Here is a 17396-nt window from a genome sequence, read left to right as displayed (position 1 = left end):
TTGATGTTTAGATTCTTTAAACTGTATGAACTTTATGAAAATCTTATGGATGCATCAGACTCTTTTCTGTTAACTTCTACAAAGTTAAAATTGCACGATCTCTGTCCTTAGAAATATTTCATTCTAGATAAGAAGACTTCAGTGTGTATTTATTTTTGAGAGACAGAGAGTGAGAGGGAGGGAGACAGAGGATCCGAAGCAGGCTCTGTGCTGACAGCGCAGATCCTGTCACGGGGCTTGAACTCACGAACCCTGAAGTCATGACCTGAGCCGAAGTTGGATGCTTAACCCACTGAGTCACCCAGGCGCCCCTCTAAGATAAGATTAAAAAAAAAGAAAGAAAAGAAAAGATAAAGAAATAAAAACGTAGATATTTGCAAGATCTTAAAACTATATCATACTATGGAATGATCATATTATGTATGGAAACATGTATGTATGGAAAACTACATACTATGGAATGGTATACTTTGAAAGGAATGAGAGGTGTTTACTTTTCTTCATTTCCTTCATGTGTTGTTTAACCTTTTGTAATTTTGCTTTTGAATTATTTTAGTTTCATTAACATCGTCCACATAATGAAAATAAAACTGTCCCATCATAAACACTCTGGTGTGATTCACACCATGAGAAAAAGATAGAAATAAACCACTTATACGCATTGAAAACTTTGTTGAGGATACATAAAATAAAAATTTACAATTTTAAAAACACCACACAAAGAAAAGAAAAAACAAGTCGAGATGCTTTATAAATGACCGTGGCGGGAATAGAGCGTCCCTGTGCCAGTTGGCTGTGTGTCACAGCTGCCCATCTACAAGGGTCGGCCATGTCTTCCGAGATGTAGGAGGTTGTGCATAAAATACAATCCGGAAGCGTTAGATGCATTTGTGTATGTGGGAAGCTTTGAGAAAAGATTTGAAAAAAATGGGCTTCCCTCCACTTGATCTTACTTTGTCCGAACCCCGTTGAAAATCCAGTCCTTTGTGTGAGGTGACTCCTCAGGTCCCGGCTCCTGAAGTGGGTGCGGAAGAAGGTAAGTGTGGTGATGATGGTGGTGATGATGATGTCGCTTACTGCCATCGTCACATTCATCTGAATTCACTGAGCAGCAAGTTGTCCCTGGCAGTTGAGAGCGTGCTAGAAAATGAGGAGAGACTCAGTGAAATTGCGCACAGAGCAGGGAGGGAGCGGGGCGTCTGGCAGGGCTGTCGCTGCCTGGGGCACTGGGCCTGGCCTGATCGGAACACGTTTCTTGTAAATGAAGCACCTGATACGATTTTGATTTGGGAAACTATGTGAGTGCATCAATTTTGGCTTCAAAATGAAAACAAATCGAATCTCACTGTGCTTTGGAGGAAAATGCTAGCTATAAACAAAGGATCATAAAACTAGAATTTTAAAGGAATTTAAACTACTCAATCTGATGAAATCAAAATCCTAAGAGGGCTTTGAAAGCTGATTCCTACCACTAGTTACGAAGCCTAAAATCTCCATAAAATTCAGAACCAAATAGTACCTGAGATTTTTGCAAAGAGCTTTCGTGCCTACAACACCTTGGCATCCCAGAAAGGTTGCCATGTAGGCAGAGAAGACAGTATTGTTACTTCCTTTTCACCCAGAGTCACCCGGGCTTGGGGATTTCAAGCAGGTTTATTCCCACGGACATTGACATATTTTGCCAGCAAATATTCACTGGGTGCCTTCTTTATTTTTGTTGTTCTGAAATGTGTGGATGAACCTTCGATATTACACAGCTTATTTCTGGTGGGTGGAGTGCCAATAAACAAATGTACAAAAGCCAAGTAATAATCGTCAGGTAGGATAATCCTTACCTGTTCCTCCTTCGGGAGGGCAGATTGGAACATGATGATTGGAGATCGCATGATTCGTGATTAACGTCTCTGCGTAATCAGGACTTGCAAAAGCCAAGTAATAATAAATACAGGGATCAGAAGATAGAAAATGACGGTGGAAAATTTTGCACGTTATGTTGGTCAAGGAAGGCACCTCCAGTAAACCAGCTTTTGCTGAGGTTGGCAGACAGAGAAGGCTTGAGCCCAGAAAAGATGAGCTTTCCAGGCACATGTTGACACCTGGTTGGTCTCTTCCAAAGACAACCAGAAGGTCAGTGGGGACCAAGCATCATGAGGAGGGAGATAATGACTGCAGGAAGCAGAGGGGGGGTTTAGGTGGTAGGGTGGCAGGTGACACAGGGCCACTGGCTGTGGATTTTATTCTACGTGATGTAGTAAGTCACTGAAGTATATTTATTGGGGCAACCAGCCTCATCTTGCTTAGGTTTTAGAAACATCACAGACAGTGCTTCTGGGACAGTAGATTATTCCAGGAGAACAGTGGAAGCAGAGAGACCAGATAGGAGGCTGCTTTAGAGTCGCAGATGAGAGACGAGGGTGGGCACGCAGGTGAGGATGATGAAGGTGAATCAGGCAGCTTCCACATCATGGGTCAAGTCCTTGATTTCAAGGGTCTGCCCTTTGTGGTACAATGACAACCAAGCAGGAGTACCTTCTGTTTTCATGTCTTTGGGTAGCTGTTTAACATACCAGCATATGTATGCCCCCACATGTCAAGAGAGGAGGAAGAAGGTCATACTCGATGATCACCCAGATGCCTTCTGTTGATGGTCTGATGCCAGTGTCCTTTCCTCTGAATTGGCCAGAGCGGCAGCTGGAAGTTTTGTGATGGATTAAGTGAGCTTCTGATTATGTGCCGGGTCCTTGCCTTCCTCTTTTGCCCAGTTCCTAGTGCAGGAACTCGCTGAGGACAGGTGCTTAGTGAATACCTGTTGGGTGAATAAGTGATACAAAAAATTAGTGAGTCAGTGAATAAGTGATGTTTCTACCATGTCATGGTTTTTGCGTCACTGAATTTCGTCATTCAAATGATCTTCCCCTCTGCCTCCTGAAAACTCAAATTTCCTCTGCTCAAGACTCAGTACCCTGGGACTGACATTGCCAATATTATTTTGGGAAAACCATTGGTTGAATGAATGAGCGGATGGAAGTACAAGTAAGTCTTTTACCAAAGTGCATCTGGCAACCCTCTGCCCTGGCCAGCCCACAAAGAGAGAGCTGTGGTCAGCCAGGCCCTCCCAACTGAGAAGGGCTCTGAAAATTGGGGCCAGGAGGAAGGTCACTGGCCATCCAGTGAGGCAGAGTGAGGGAGAAGAAGACACAGAAGACAAGGTTTACATCAAGTTGTGTAATATGTGGTCTTAAATCTTAGGGTGTTTTCTTTTTAATTTTTAATTTTTAATTTATATGAAAGTATATTTTCCTTTTCTCTCACCATTCTGACTTTGAGGAATAATTGCCATTTTTTCTGTAGAAAATGGCTTCCACAAACATATATCCAGCAGGGTAAGTCCTTGGTCTTTGAAGACAGATTATGGTCAACTCCGGAAGATGAATTAAGTTTAATGAAACATTTTCAGTGAGAGTCCGTGCTGGTCTGTTTAATTATTGTTCCCTGTCCCCACCTGCTTATATCATGCCTCTTAAAGAGCTGTGGTGGAGAGGACCTACGATTCATTTCATCATTATGATTAAGGTTTGTAACCATCAGAGCAGTAAGGCTATGACGCCTGCAGGTCTGTGATGTGCCCAGGGGTTTCTCTTCCCAGGACTACAAAGGCTGTTTGCTCCGTAGGGGGTGCTCTTCAGAAGCCCTCCTTTCCTTTATTACGAACAACTGCTGATCCCCTGAGGCTCAGTTCACATATCACCTTGTCCCGAAAGCCCTGTCTTACCCCCATCTGAGTTAAGGGTCTGGTTTCCAGAACAAGCCACCCCTGTCTCCCGTCCACTCCTCTCATCCTCCCTGACCTCATCCCCAGCACCTCCCCTCTCCCACTGGGCTCCAGCCATACTAGCCACCCTGGGACACCCTACACCAGATGGCACCCTACTACCCCTCACTCTCCTCTCATCCATGCTTTATTTTTCTTGCACCGCAGATCACTTGACAGATCATGGAATACATTAATACGCATCAGTGGAAGACCTAATCTGTCTCTATTTCTAATCCGCTTCTTCTTGATCTGTCTCCTCACCAGAACGTGAGTGCACGGAACAGCCCCTTCTTGCATACCGTGCAACAGACTGATGTTTCCCAATGTCTGCTCTGTAGGATTGCCTAGCTCGTGCCAGTCGCTCAATAATTATTTCAAGAATGAAGATACGAATTGATCTGCGCACCTTCGGGAAAGCGTGTCTTTTGGCTATAGGTTAAGTTCTTATGATTGGACCCTTAACATTCATTTCCCTGTTTTTTACCCCTAGGAAAGCACTTGGAATGTAGCAGGCATTCAAGAACTGCTTGTTGAATGAATACACATACTGGGCACTCTGGCCATACATACGTTAATAGCAACAACTAATCATGATTTAGTATCTTTATCAAATTACATTAGGAGTCATTTATTGAAATACCGAAGTGGGCCCCAGCATTAACTTCCAAGTAGCCAGGTATTTATATCTGTACATATGCTTCACGTCAGTTCTTCTGAGCTTGAGAGAGATGGGGGACGGGCTGATGGTAAAAGAAGTGTAAGGAATAGGAAGGGGGGCTCTTTCCAGTGTGGATCCAACAGAGACTAAAACAAATCGTCAGAACCTAGCAGTGAACTCAGGGATTGAATGAGAGGCTGAGTCTGTGTCTCTGCAAAGCATTCCTAGGGCTGCTCTGAGGACCAGTCTGGGCTTCCATCTGCTTCCCTCCACGAGTACTTTACTATATTTGGGGGCTCATTTCACTTCATTTCGGGTAACATCTCGGTTCTGCGTGCCTGGAGACACGTCACTGTGTGTTCATCCCATTTAAGTGCAGTTTTTCAATATTTTACCCAGGAGTTACTTAGAACCCCACTGAGCCAACTACTTGATTAGGATTAGGTTGATAACAGAGAATCAAAATCCTGATTATTTTCCTGACAAGTTATACATTATTTGGTGAAAAAAATACCTCCGTTCAAGATGTACAAAACCTAATATTGTAGGAGTAGTTTTCACTGTGTCGCTTAATATTCAAGATGTAAAATTCCTGATGAAATAGAAAATCCATGTTACAAGGGTTGTTAACCCCTGAAGTTGTATACATTCCTTGGGTATCATTTAAAAATCATTTAGGTGGGTGGCTGTGTGTGTGTGTGTGTGTGTGTGTGTGTGTAGTAAATACCTCAAATATCTTTAAAATTATGAGTTGAATTCTTTGACGCACAGGTAGACAAAGTACAACCCTAATGAAATGTATTATTTTCATGGAATTTCAGTCATTGAAATTCAGTCTGTAGAGTCTTTGGTGTGTTTTGTCAATAATGGACTTAACTGTTTTAATCCTGACCCTCTTGATAAGCTCTGTGGAGAGTTCTAACAGCATTTGAGTGCGTTCCCTATTTTAAATGTTAATCTGGACATCTTAATTAGGGATCTGCCTTCAACACCATGATGAGATAAAACGTCAGCCATTTATGGCTTCTGGGGATAAGGGAGAGGAGAGAAAATGCTCCTGGGTTTTATGCTGTCACTGAAATGGTGTGGTGACACATAAAGTGATGCAAGGCAGGTGAAAATCCAGACGTCTCATCCTACTTGTGTTGCCCTTGTGGGGAAAAAATGGATGCCATTGACATTCCATCAGTATGAAATTCCCGTGGGATATTCTGTGCGTGTTAACGCTTACCAGTTTCCATTTTGTCCAAAATAACACGGTTTGGGAATGGAGTTGATTCAGGTGACTAGGGCAGAAAACCCTCCGTGGCCTAACAACAAACATTGTGATTTTGAGATAAAAACTTGAGGTCGCCTCACTTGTCTGACTGTTGGAGATTTACACTCAGCTTCAGGGAAGTTGGAACAAGGCTTCTGTCTCTTGGACTATCAAATATATGTCTCAGTGTCATCCTTTTCCTGGGTCTTCTCCACGTGCCCTGTCACTCATCCCACAGAACTTCCACTTAAATGTCTCATTGTCAAGTCAAACCTGTCGTGTCCCAGGCTGAATGCATGACCCTCAGCTTTGACAAAGCTGTTCTCTTCTCCAGATCTCCTGGTCTGCCAGTAGTATCACTCTGTCTCGCTCTCGTGGAGAAAGCCCTCATTAATCTTCTTTCACCAAGCCATTCCTTCCTCTGTGTTCACGACAAAAGCGTACCAGCCTCTCTTCCTGGCCTCTTGTCTTCCTTCTCTTCTAAGGATGCGGCTCTTCTTAGCTCTTGTCACCCACATGTCTGGGAGTGTTACCCTTGCTCGTGGCTGTTTCCTGTTGCCCACACCTCTTTCTTTATCGCTGCCGCCAACAAATAAAGTGGATCCTTGACCTTCATATATTCAAGTCAGAGAGAGGTGGAGAGAAAGAGAGACACAGAGAGAGCATTTAAACAGTACCGACAGTTTTAAAACGTAGGCGGCACAGGCTGTTTGACTGCATAGGCATATGCCTGAGCAAACAGGAGAAGATACGAGTCTCCCACTCTCTTGGTTGATCGTAGTCGATCAGGCTGTACCTCCTAAACTCGCTGTTTCTTCCGGGCTGATCACGACCGTGTACTGTCCTTTGCTGCATGAACTGCCTTCAGCGCCACACTCTCGCTGTGTGTGTGAAACATCACCGCATTCAACATAAATGTCTCGTTTAGCACGTTGTCCCTTGTTTAAACCCAGCCACAAAACAGCTCTTTCTCGGATTTTCAACAACATGGGATAAAAACTCTTCTGCTCGTCTCTGTGGTGGGCTTCATGGCTCCTCCCTCCCGCAGCCCCCGGCCACACATTCCCCTCGCGCCGTTCTCCGTCGCCGTGGGGCTGCCGTCTTCTCGCCTCTGTATCTGCAGACCTTCCGCATCTCTCGGCCCCCCGCCCCGTCCGCAGGGTTGCTTACTGCGCGAAGCCTGCTTCCTCCTCTGCCAGCCCCCCCAGCCATCGTGGTGGCCGCAAGCACACACATGCCCCCCTGCTGGCTCCGCGGCCTCCCGTCACTCCCCTCTGCTCCACGCAGCTGCTCTTACGTGGGCCACCTCGTGGAGCTTGTGTGAGTCAGAAGGAGCCTTGCGTACAAAACACGTTGCCCTGGACTCTAAGCAAGTGACTTTAAGCCCTGGCCCTATCAGCACGAGCTAGGAAAAAACCACCGGACCCGCGCCTCAGTTGGCAGGTGCATTTCTGACCCACGTGTTTGCCGGGATGATCTGACAACCTCGGCGAGACTGTTCCTCGTCTGTGTATCACTCGCTCTGTGCCAGGCACTGTGATGATCAGCGATAGGTTTAATCCTCTCAGTAATCCCGGGAGGGGAGTGTTAGAGCCATTCCCATGGCGCATACGGGTCACAGGGAAACACGGAGGTAGAGGAGATCCCGGGGATAGGTGAGCCGCCGAAGAAGATTCGGTCTCACGATCAAATCAAGCGACGCACACGACAGTATTTTACAACCTGTGAAATGCCAGGCACGTACTCCGTTAGTACGCCTCGTGTGGGGGGCACCCGGCCGAGCCCATGGTCAGCACTGGACACACTTGATGGCTGGGGACACGTTGTTCACCGTGAGCGACGTGTGAGCTGCTGTTTGTGCAGGTTTCCAGGGGTTGTTCTTCCAGATCACAGTCAGGGCCCGCGCTGCTTGGAAATGTCGTCTTCGTATTTTAGATTCATGTGCATTATTTCTCTCAAGAAGTTACAATTTTATGGTCCGTTTGGGAATGTTATGTTATGCCCTATGCGTTTACTCCCCAGTTATATCGCATATTGGGAATTCATTATATTTACTGATATTTCTTCATAGGGATGTTAAGGGAATTAACATAACAGAGTTTGAAATTGATTTGAGCTTCTCTGAAGAGCCCAGACGGTTAATAAAAACATTATTTCCTTATCTGCTTTACAACATCACCACTACCTTTCCCTTACAGTGGGAGATCCCAAAGGGATCAATTCCTGGTTTGTTCTTTTTTGCAGAGAAGAACAAATAGGGTTACCCAGCGGTGGTTGGTAAAGGGAATAGTTTCATGACTTAGGCTTCCTGGAAGGCTTCTCTTTGTGTGTCTCACAGATTTGAAAACTAAATGGAGTTTTTGATAATTGTAGAATGATTTCAAACACTGAGGCAAGCTACCTTTGTCCCAAGTGAAAAATATCATCGGGGCGGTGGGTACTCAACTCAGCACGGAGCCCCGAGTTAGTTTTCTTTTGTGTAACTATAGTTACATCATTTGTCAACAAATGTGATCATCTTTCTAATTTAGTACTGTTTATCATCAGTTTTTCCAAAAGGTTTTGGGACTAAATATGCCCTGTTTTACTTCCCAGAGCATCTCTTCTATGCCGCGGGAAACAGTTTTGCTTTCGAGTACTGATTTCTTGGACCCGTGGCAAGTTACACGTCATTTTAGGGATTTATGTGCTATTTATATAAATTGTCCTGAAATACTTATATTAGTATTTAGAAAATTAGACTAATTTCAAGTACAGTTGACCTTTGAACAACACAGATTTGAACTGCCTGGGTCCACTTATACCCAGACTTTTTCCAATAAGTACAACACAACACTGTGAATGTATTTTCTCTTCTTTATGATTTCCTTATTAACATATTTTCCTTTGGCTTACTTTTATAAGAGTATAGAATATAATACACACAACATACACAGTATGTGGCAATTGACTCTTTGCGTTCTCGGTGAGGGTTCCGGTCAACAGCAGGCTACTCTTAGTTGGGTTTTGGGGAAGCCAAAGGGATACATGGATTTTCAACCACATGGGGGTCGGCGACCCTAAGCCCTGCATTGTTCAAGGGTCGGCTGTAGATGTAACCAGTCCATGTTAAATTCAGCGACAGTGTTCTGAAGAGCTAACGTTATTTTTAGTGAATATGCTATTAACATTAGGTCTTCCTAGTATGTGAGAGTTACTGGGCACGCATGCACGCACACACTCTCATCGCCTTTATCTAGAATGGAATTACCCATTCAAATTGTAAAACAGGGGGCACCCAAAATAATCCCCCTACGTTTGGTAGGGAATTCTCAGAGTTACAGGCAAAAATTCAAATACAGTTTTGAAAAGCTTTAAAAGTTTTAAAAAAGCCATAATGAAAGCATGCTCATTAAAACATTACTAAAATTCACTTTTAAGATACGAATGATATAAAAATAAAGAGGGGCGCCTGGGTGGCTCAGTCGGTTGAGCGCCCGACTTTGGCTCAGGTCATGATCTCACGGTTCGTGGGTTCAAGCCCCGCGTCGGGCACTGTGCTGACAGCTGGGAGCCTGGAGCCTGCTTCAGATTCTGTGTCTCCCTCTCTCTTTGTGCCCCTTCTCTGCTCATACTCTGTCTCTCTCTTTCTTGCTGTCTCAAAAATAAATAAAACATATAGATAGATAGATAGATAGATAGATAGATAGATAGATAGATATTAGATAGAGTTGGGGTGCCTGAGTGGCTCTTTCTGTTGAGCATCTAACTCTTGATTTTGGCTCAGGCATGATCCCAGGGCCACCCTCTCTCTCTCTCTCTGCGCTGAGAGAGGAGCCTGCTTGGGATTCTCCTTCCCTCTCTCTCTCTGCCCCTGCACCTCAAAAAAATATAAATAAATAAAAATTATGTAAAATAAAGCATTTAAAAATAAAGAAATAAAGAGAGCATTTCCTACTGAGGAAATGTATGTTGTGTGTGCGTAAAGCAGAGCAGTTAATGCAAGAAGTCCGTATGCAGGACCATCTGTTTATACACTTAAATGCAGTCATTGGTAAGAAAAACTGAAGTTATTCCACTGCAGGATTTCACATATTTACCATTTATGTTTTATGAAAGGAATGCCGTATTTGAACTTAAGTTTACGTCCTAAGTTTATGTTTTGCTATTCTGTTATGAGAGAGTTAAGCCACTGAAGATTTTGAGTCCTTCTTGTTTTTTAATAAGAGTAGTATTGTTTGGAACAGTAATAATCACTATTAAATGCCTCTGTGCTGGCTCTGGTAAGTTAGGCACTTGGTATTTCATGGGGAGAAACTCACTGCTTCTGCTCCTAATCCAGAAATTTTCTGTATGAGTTATGTGCTGTATTTCTGTATTTGAGATATTTACCACCAATCAACGATTGAATATTGTCCTGCCCCTTACTAAAATAAATAAATAAATAAATAAATAAATAAATAAATAAATAAATAAATAAATAAGAAAGTAAGGGGAAAAAAACAAAAACAAAAACATAGCATTCCCAAAGAAAATCTGGAACAAGTATAAAGGGGATTTTGTGTATATCTTGTATGTGTGTGTTTTTTTAATGTGTTTCTAAATTCAAGTTACCTAATTTTCTACATTTTAGCATCCTTGGATGACCCATTCCAATTGACTTGTGTTAAATAGTGTCATTCTTGTCAAGGGAATTTGTTACAAGCCCTGAGAAACACCAGATAAAAGTTTTCTTTGGAAAGAAGGGTAATTTTCTTTGCTGCCTTTTCCATATGTTTGGCTTCCTCTTGCATCGCGACATAAGGAGGACCCCTCCTCTGTCCTGGCAGCCCCCAGACCACCTGCAGTCTCTGGATGTGGGAAGCTGTGGTGTCCCCTAACCCAGAGGCTCCCTGTCGTCCCCGGGCTACTTAGCATTTTGTCACATCCCTCCGAGCCCTACCCCTGTGACCCAGAATCCTCCTATTTGCTTGTCTAGACCTCCCCCTAAATTTTTACCACATGCCCAGCACTGGGCCTGACACACAATGGGGCATCATTTTTTATTAGTAAATGAATAAGTGGCTGCATTGGGGGCTAGGTCATGACCTACTGGGAGTGTTGACCAGAATATGCCCCTCGGAAATCCCTTCCTTTGTCTGGACAGTTCCCCAAATCCATGACTTGCAGCCAATTTCTTTGGGCTTTAAAGACATTTCTTTCTTTATGAGTGCTCGATGAATATTTTAAATGAATGGGTGAATTTTACCAAGCCTTCATGGAACCTGCCCTTTAGAAAAGAATGTGTTATTTTATATCCAGCATGCTTTTAAGTGGTCCAGACTCATAAAGTTAAAAAAAATTAATTAAATTATTCTACCAATTAAGGTAAATTAGTCAAAAAAATTTTAAGATGTCATAAATAGATTTAGTGTACTGTCTAATGGGGGACTCTTGCATTCAGCATTTCATTTTTCATCCTACTTGGATGTTCTTGTATATTAATTTGAACTTTCTAAAGTTTTTTAATGTTTATTTATTTTTGAAAGAGAGAGAGAGAGAGAGAGAGAGAGAGAGAGAGTGAGCATGAGCTGGGGAGGGGCAGAGATAGGGAGATACAGAATCTCAAGCAGCTCCAGGCTCTGAGCCATCAGCACAGAGCCCAATGCGGGACTCAAACCCTATGAACTGCAATACCGTGACCTGAGCCAAAGTCAAACACTTAACCAACTGAGTCACCCAGGTGCCCCTACTAATTTGAACTTTTACAGAAACTTTTCAGAGAAACTATTCCACAGCCATTTGCAAGTGGCCCCAGATTTTCATGTGTTTTATGGTCTATCCACAGGAAAAAGGTTAACAGTATTTGTGGATATGGATATTTATCCCATCCAGCCAAGGTATTATTATAATTATTATTATTATTATTATTATTGTTACTACTACTACTACTACACAACTTGTTTCTTAAAAAGAAATAAAAGTTAGGATTCTTTCTAAGACTCTTCATGTTCCAAAACACAGTGTTTTGCCTGCAGCTAGAAATGTGTGTAGCTCCCAGGGGAGCGTGGAGGTGGAGAGAAGACATCTGGGCCTCTGAGCACATCGTTTCCAAATACCAGCATAGTGCGTTCAGGGCATGATCTCGCAGTTCATGGGTTCAAACCTACATCGACTTATATTACCCGGAGAGAACCAAGAGAATGAGGAGGGGACAGGGTGAGGAAGGAACTCTGGATGTTTTCAGGAAAGCAGACAGGGGAAGTGGAGCCCACAGAAAGAAGGAGGAGACAGATGGAGAAGGGCCAGGAAGGAGGGAGAGAAGACAAGGGAGGGTGGTAAGTGGGCCAGGGGCCAGGGGCCAGGGATCGATTACCTTAGCAGACAAGAGGAGAGCAGATTTGGCAACAGTGAGAAAACAGCAGATTGAAATGTTGAGCCCAAATCACAAGCTTCTTGGCAGCCATGGTGGTTCTTCTTAGGCTCCTCACTGGAAGAAAGTGCGTCTTGATGTCCAAACTTGCTTCCGCTTGCCAGTGTCCCCCCCTGTCCACTCCTTGTGTATAAAAAGTTCTCACAAGTGAAGTATTTAAACTGTTACCTAAATAGTGTCCAAATAGGTTTTTTTGTTTGTTCTAATTCTTGTTCTTTGTTCAGATGTTTAAGTCGTGTGTAGAGCTTTCCTGGGTCTGAATGAGGGTGCCACTTATCACCAGTGTTAACACAGCCATTGTGAGAAAGTGTAAGAGCAGGGGCACCTCGGGGGCTCAGTCAGTTGAGTGTCAGACTCTTTATTTTGGCTCAGGTCATGATCTCACGGTTCATGAGATCAAGCCCCATATTGGGCTCTGTGTTGACAGCAGGGAGCCTGCTTGGGATTCTCTCTCTCCCTCTTCTCTGCACCCTCCGCTGCTTACACGTGCTCTCTCTCTTAAATAAATAAGCTTAAAAAAAAAAAAAGTGTAAGAGCAAAAGTCAGTGGGCTAAAGTGTGGCCTGGGGGTGCTGGTGTTACCATCTGCCAGCAGCTGGGCCTGCTTGGACACAGGGTTACACACGGGCCACCTGGGATCAAATTACTGTAGGACAGGGTGTGCCCTCAGCCCAGAGCCCATGTCTGCATGGCCATGCGGGAAGGGTGAGGTTATAGGAGGAAAGCTCACTTCACAAACGTGTACCCGCAGAAATGGAGCTGCTGGTGATCATTTGACCTACTTAACATTGTTTTCCTGTCTTATATTGGTTAATTATGCACGGTTCCATTGAACTCACATGCCCAAAGCAATAGCTTCCTTCAGGAGCAACACTTACCTTTCCTAGCAGCCAAATGCTCAGGACAGAAGTGTCTGTTTTCATAAAAGCACATCATCAGAAAGTTTTTATAAGAGGCTGGGGGCAAAAACTTTCCCCTCTGTACACAGATGTTGGGTGTTTTTACTCTATCCTGTCGCACACACTTGTGCTTCTTTTACTTAATTACTTCTTTCTCCTTTAATAGGACGATTTCTTCATTTACCATATGTAGATTCATAGGACATAGATTTCAAAGAATCAAACCATTTTTACATAAGAATGAAACAGGACGACAAACATCAGGAGGCTGTATGTGGATGTACGCGTAAGAGGAAGAAAAGGAGGAAGCATGCATACACCTTTTAGCATGCTATGTAAAAGTCAGCATACCCACCTTACTGGCAATTCAAGAAAGGTCACTCTGGCTCCAGAATTTGCTCCTTTTCTTTTCCGAATGGTTTCCATTGATTGTGGGAGGCTAGACAGAGGAGGAATCATCATTAACCCAGCAGGTGGGGCTGCCCCTCTTTGACCCCAGCCATCCTGGATCCCCTACCAGGGCACCTGCTGTCCCCCGGAGCCCTAAGGGCTCTCATTGCCTTGAATATAGACAGAATGTAGGTGGTCCTTGTCAACTTGTGGCTTCTCCACACGCAGTTCCCTCTTATGAGACAATCTTTCTTTGCCTGCATATTAACAGCATGCTTTTTTTAAAAACATTTTTTCCCCCAGCATTACAAGATTGAGCTAAAGGTATCATGAAATCCCACATACCCATGACCCAAGCTTCCAAAACTACCAACATCTCACCAATTGCATTGTATTCATTTATTTATTTACTTATTTATTTATTTATTTTTATGAAATTTATTGTTAAATTGGTTTCCATACAACACCCAGTGCTCATCCCAACAAGTGCCCTCCTCAATACCCATCACCCACCCACCCCTCCCTCCCACCCCCCATAAACCCTCAGTTCTCAGTTTTTAGGGGTCTCTTATGTTTTGGCTCTCTCCCTCTTTAACCATTTTTTTTCTTCCCCTCCCCCATGGTCTTCTGTTAAGTTTCTTAAGATCCACATAGGAGTGAAAACATATGGAATCTGTCCTTCTCTGTATGACTTATTTCACTTAGCATAACACTGTCCACTTCCATCCATGTTGCCACAAAAGGCCATATTTCATTCTTTCTCATATCACCAATTGCATTTTAAAGCTAGAGTGCTCTAGGGGGCACCTGTGTGGTTCAATTGGTCAGGCGTCTGACTTCATCTTAGGTCATGATCTCGTGGTCCATGAGTTCAAGCTCCACGTCGGGTTCTGTGCTGACAGCTTGGAGCTGGGAGCCTGCTTTGGATTCTGTGTCTCCCTCCCTCTTGGCCCCTCCCCTGCTCACACTCTGTCTCTCTCAAAGGTAAATAAACATTAAAAATAAAAAGAAATAAAACTAGAGTGCTTTAGAGCAAACCATAGATACGTGATTTCACCCACAAAAACATGTCTCCAGTAAATACTATTTAAGTTTAACTACACCATCATTATCATACTTAGCACAAATAATTTTTTGATATTACCTAATATCCATAACCTGTTTTTTGTGGCCTCAGAAATATCTTGAGACACTCATCTACTCAATTGGACTCAAACAAGTTCTGCTCATTGCATTTGAGTTTTAGTCTGTAAGGCCCATTTAGTCTATGATAGTCTCTCTCCTTTTACATTCTCCTACCACGTATTTGTGGAGAAGGCAGGGTCATTCGTGCCACAGAGCATGAGCCATTCTGGACCCGGCTGATTGCATCTTCTGAGGTCACTGTTCTCCGGTCGTCTTTATTTTGCAAATAGTGTCACTTGGTTCAGAGGATCTTGACATTCTGCATTAGTTCGATTGGGCCAGTGTAACAAGATACTGCAGATTCGGTAGCTCAAAGATGAGAAATGTGTTTTCTCTCATGTTGGTCACGAGGAAGTCCACGGCCATGGTTTCGGCGCATTCTCTTATGGAGCAGGTGGTACCTGCTTGCTGTGTCCTCACATGCAGAGAGAGTTCTCTCTGATGTTTCCTCCTATAAGGACACTAATCTTACAGATCAGGCCCCCTCTTATGACCCTGTTTAATCTTAAATACCTTCTTATTGACCCTGTCTCCACATACTGCATAAATGTGCGATTCTCCGATAAACAAATTAAAGATCAATGTTGGTGTCATATTTTTGGACATACCGCTGAGAGGGGACAAACGTGTTCCTGTCTGCATTCACTCTAACTTAGGCCCTTGGCCAGCACCGGGTCTCGCAGGTGCAGGGGCAGGAGGGTGCTCCCCATGTGTGAGGCTGTCTCCCGCCCATCCCGGTTCCTGGGACCTTGGGTACCAGCAGACTAGCTGCCTACCTGGGGTTGTCAGGAGTCTCACAGAGGTCAGTGCTGGCAGGGAACCTGGACCCCGCCTGGCACGCAGCTGATACTTTACCAGAGATTGAGAAGAGCAGGCTTGAGCAGGGGAGAGGGCAGACCTCCGTTTGTTTTAAGCAAATGAGCGCGAGCATCTGCTTCTATTTAATCAGAGGAAGGAAATACAGCACTGCTCTCACCCGAGGAATGAGGTGTGTTACCTCCGCGTCTGACTGGTTCCTCATCATCAACCAGGTTTTCATGACGGAACACAGATGCTTCCAAATTTGAGCAGTGATATTCCAATACACATTTCACATGCACATGTTGTTACCTGAGGCTCCTCGTTTGAAACGCAATTAAAAATACTAAGAATAAGGTATAACACTGGCAAAGGTAATCCGAGTGGTATTTCATCATTTCCCCTATTTGCACATTTTTTCAGGGATATGCATTATGGTAGTTGTCACCACTCTTTTAGAATCCAGCGTTGCTTTAAAATCGTACAGTTTTACATAACGTTTATAAAAAATAATCTGTTTTGTTATGTGTTAACAGAAGACACATTTTTAATTTTTAATACATATATTTATATAAGTGTATATATATTTTAAATATATATTGAATATATGTTAATTCATAAATTAATTTAATTAGCATAATTAAATATATGTTAATATATTTGCCTTGTTCTTAACTAAATATGGCATAATGCACTTCGACTGCAAAGTAATAGTACCACACCTTTTTCTTATGCGTTAAATCTATTTTGATCTGGCCTCTTATGAACACAAAAGATCACAAAAAAATCATGCCCATACACAGCAACTCCCCTTCGGAAACAAGAAAAATAACCACGTCACATATATCGTATTCTACAGAATTCCTGCTATTGTCAGCAAAAGCACGCAGCTCAAATTCTTGGCAGTATTTGTTTGAATAAAATGTCACGTTGCCCTCAAGACTAGAAGCTTTAAAAATGGAAGAAGTCAATCTAAAAAAAAGGACACTTATCTAGTATTCACCGAAGTTTTGAAATTTATTTTAAATTGTCAGAGAAGATGTTTTAAACACTAAATTGTAATTACAGAAAAGCAAACAGATGTTTTCCTATAGTATTTCTAGACCGTGTGTGTGCGCGCGTGCGCGTGCATTTTTGATGTGGGAACACTTGATACTGGGTAATGATCAGTGATGCCCTCAAGAGTTTTGAGTTGTAAATTTTATTTTTCATAAGCTAAGTATCTTACATTGCTATAATCAGATCCTTCCATATCCCTCCAAACCTTTATAACCCTCTCTGTAGACATCTACTATTGTACTAATCACCTTTCATTCTAACCCCTTCCTTTGTGTGTCTTCCCTGTGTTCCCAAGTGAAGTGTGGGCCGTCTGAGGACCAGGTGGCACTTATCTATGCTTGCACATCATCCACCATGGTGATAAGTGTTGTCCCAGTTCATTCATGACATTCCTCCTTCCTGGTCCTCCTAGTGAGCCCCTCCAGTGCCTTCACTAGGGGGCCACTCACATGGGCACACATCCTTCTGAACTGAAGTCTTAGGATTAATTCCAAACATCAGGAGAGTTGCAGAATTTCTTTGGGGATAGAGTGCACAAGGTCTGTTTCATGGCCCTGGGCTTCCGTGCACAGGAGGCGTATCTTGTTAACTTCTGCTGTATTTAGAGCTGTTGCCCACCTGGCTGAGGTCTCTGGAGATTTAAGTTTTAGGAAAGTGTGTGAATGTGTCCTGTCTTCTTTATTTTCACGCTTTCAGAGATTGTCTTGGAACACTGTATGACCTAGAGTGGCTAAAACAGTAGAGGCTTGTTTTTCTCAACCTTGAGAAGTCTGTAGATAGGCACCCAGTGGTCTGGCACTGTAGATAGGCACCCAGAACCTCAGGCTTCTGGGTGGATTTAGTCAGTGTTTTATTGGCTTGCTTAGAATGCTTTTCTGAGGAATTATTGCTGGATCCCTGCGCCCTAGGCTCCATGAGCCTTGGCCCGGTTGGCAGAGACTGTCT

At 43.3% G+C, this 17396-nt stretch overlaps 1 protein-coding gene and 1 non-coding gene across 6 annotated transcripts in view; both read left to right on the top strand.

Moving 5' to 3' along the window:
- Positions 1–17396, top strand: part of CSMD1 (CUB and Sushi multiple domains 1) — a 2044057-nt gene that overhangs the window by 1371647 nt on the left and 655014 nt on the right. The window lies entirely within an intron of this gene.
- Positions 1813–1944, top strand: LOC112870084 (U8 small nucleolar RNA). Its single transcript, XR_003224473.1, has one exon. It is a non-coding gene; the product is annotated as a U8 small nucleolar RNA (small nucleolar RNA).

Source organism: Puma concolor, chromosome B1 (genome assembly GCF_028749965.1).
Source record: "Puma concolor isolate L17-30 chromosome B1, mPumCon1.1.hap2, whole genome shotgun sequence".
NCBI classification, from domain to species: Eukaryota; Metazoa; Chordata; class Mammalia; order Carnivora; family Felidae; genus Puma; species Puma concolor.
This window is presented reverse-complemented; position numbering and strand designations above follow the sequence as displayed.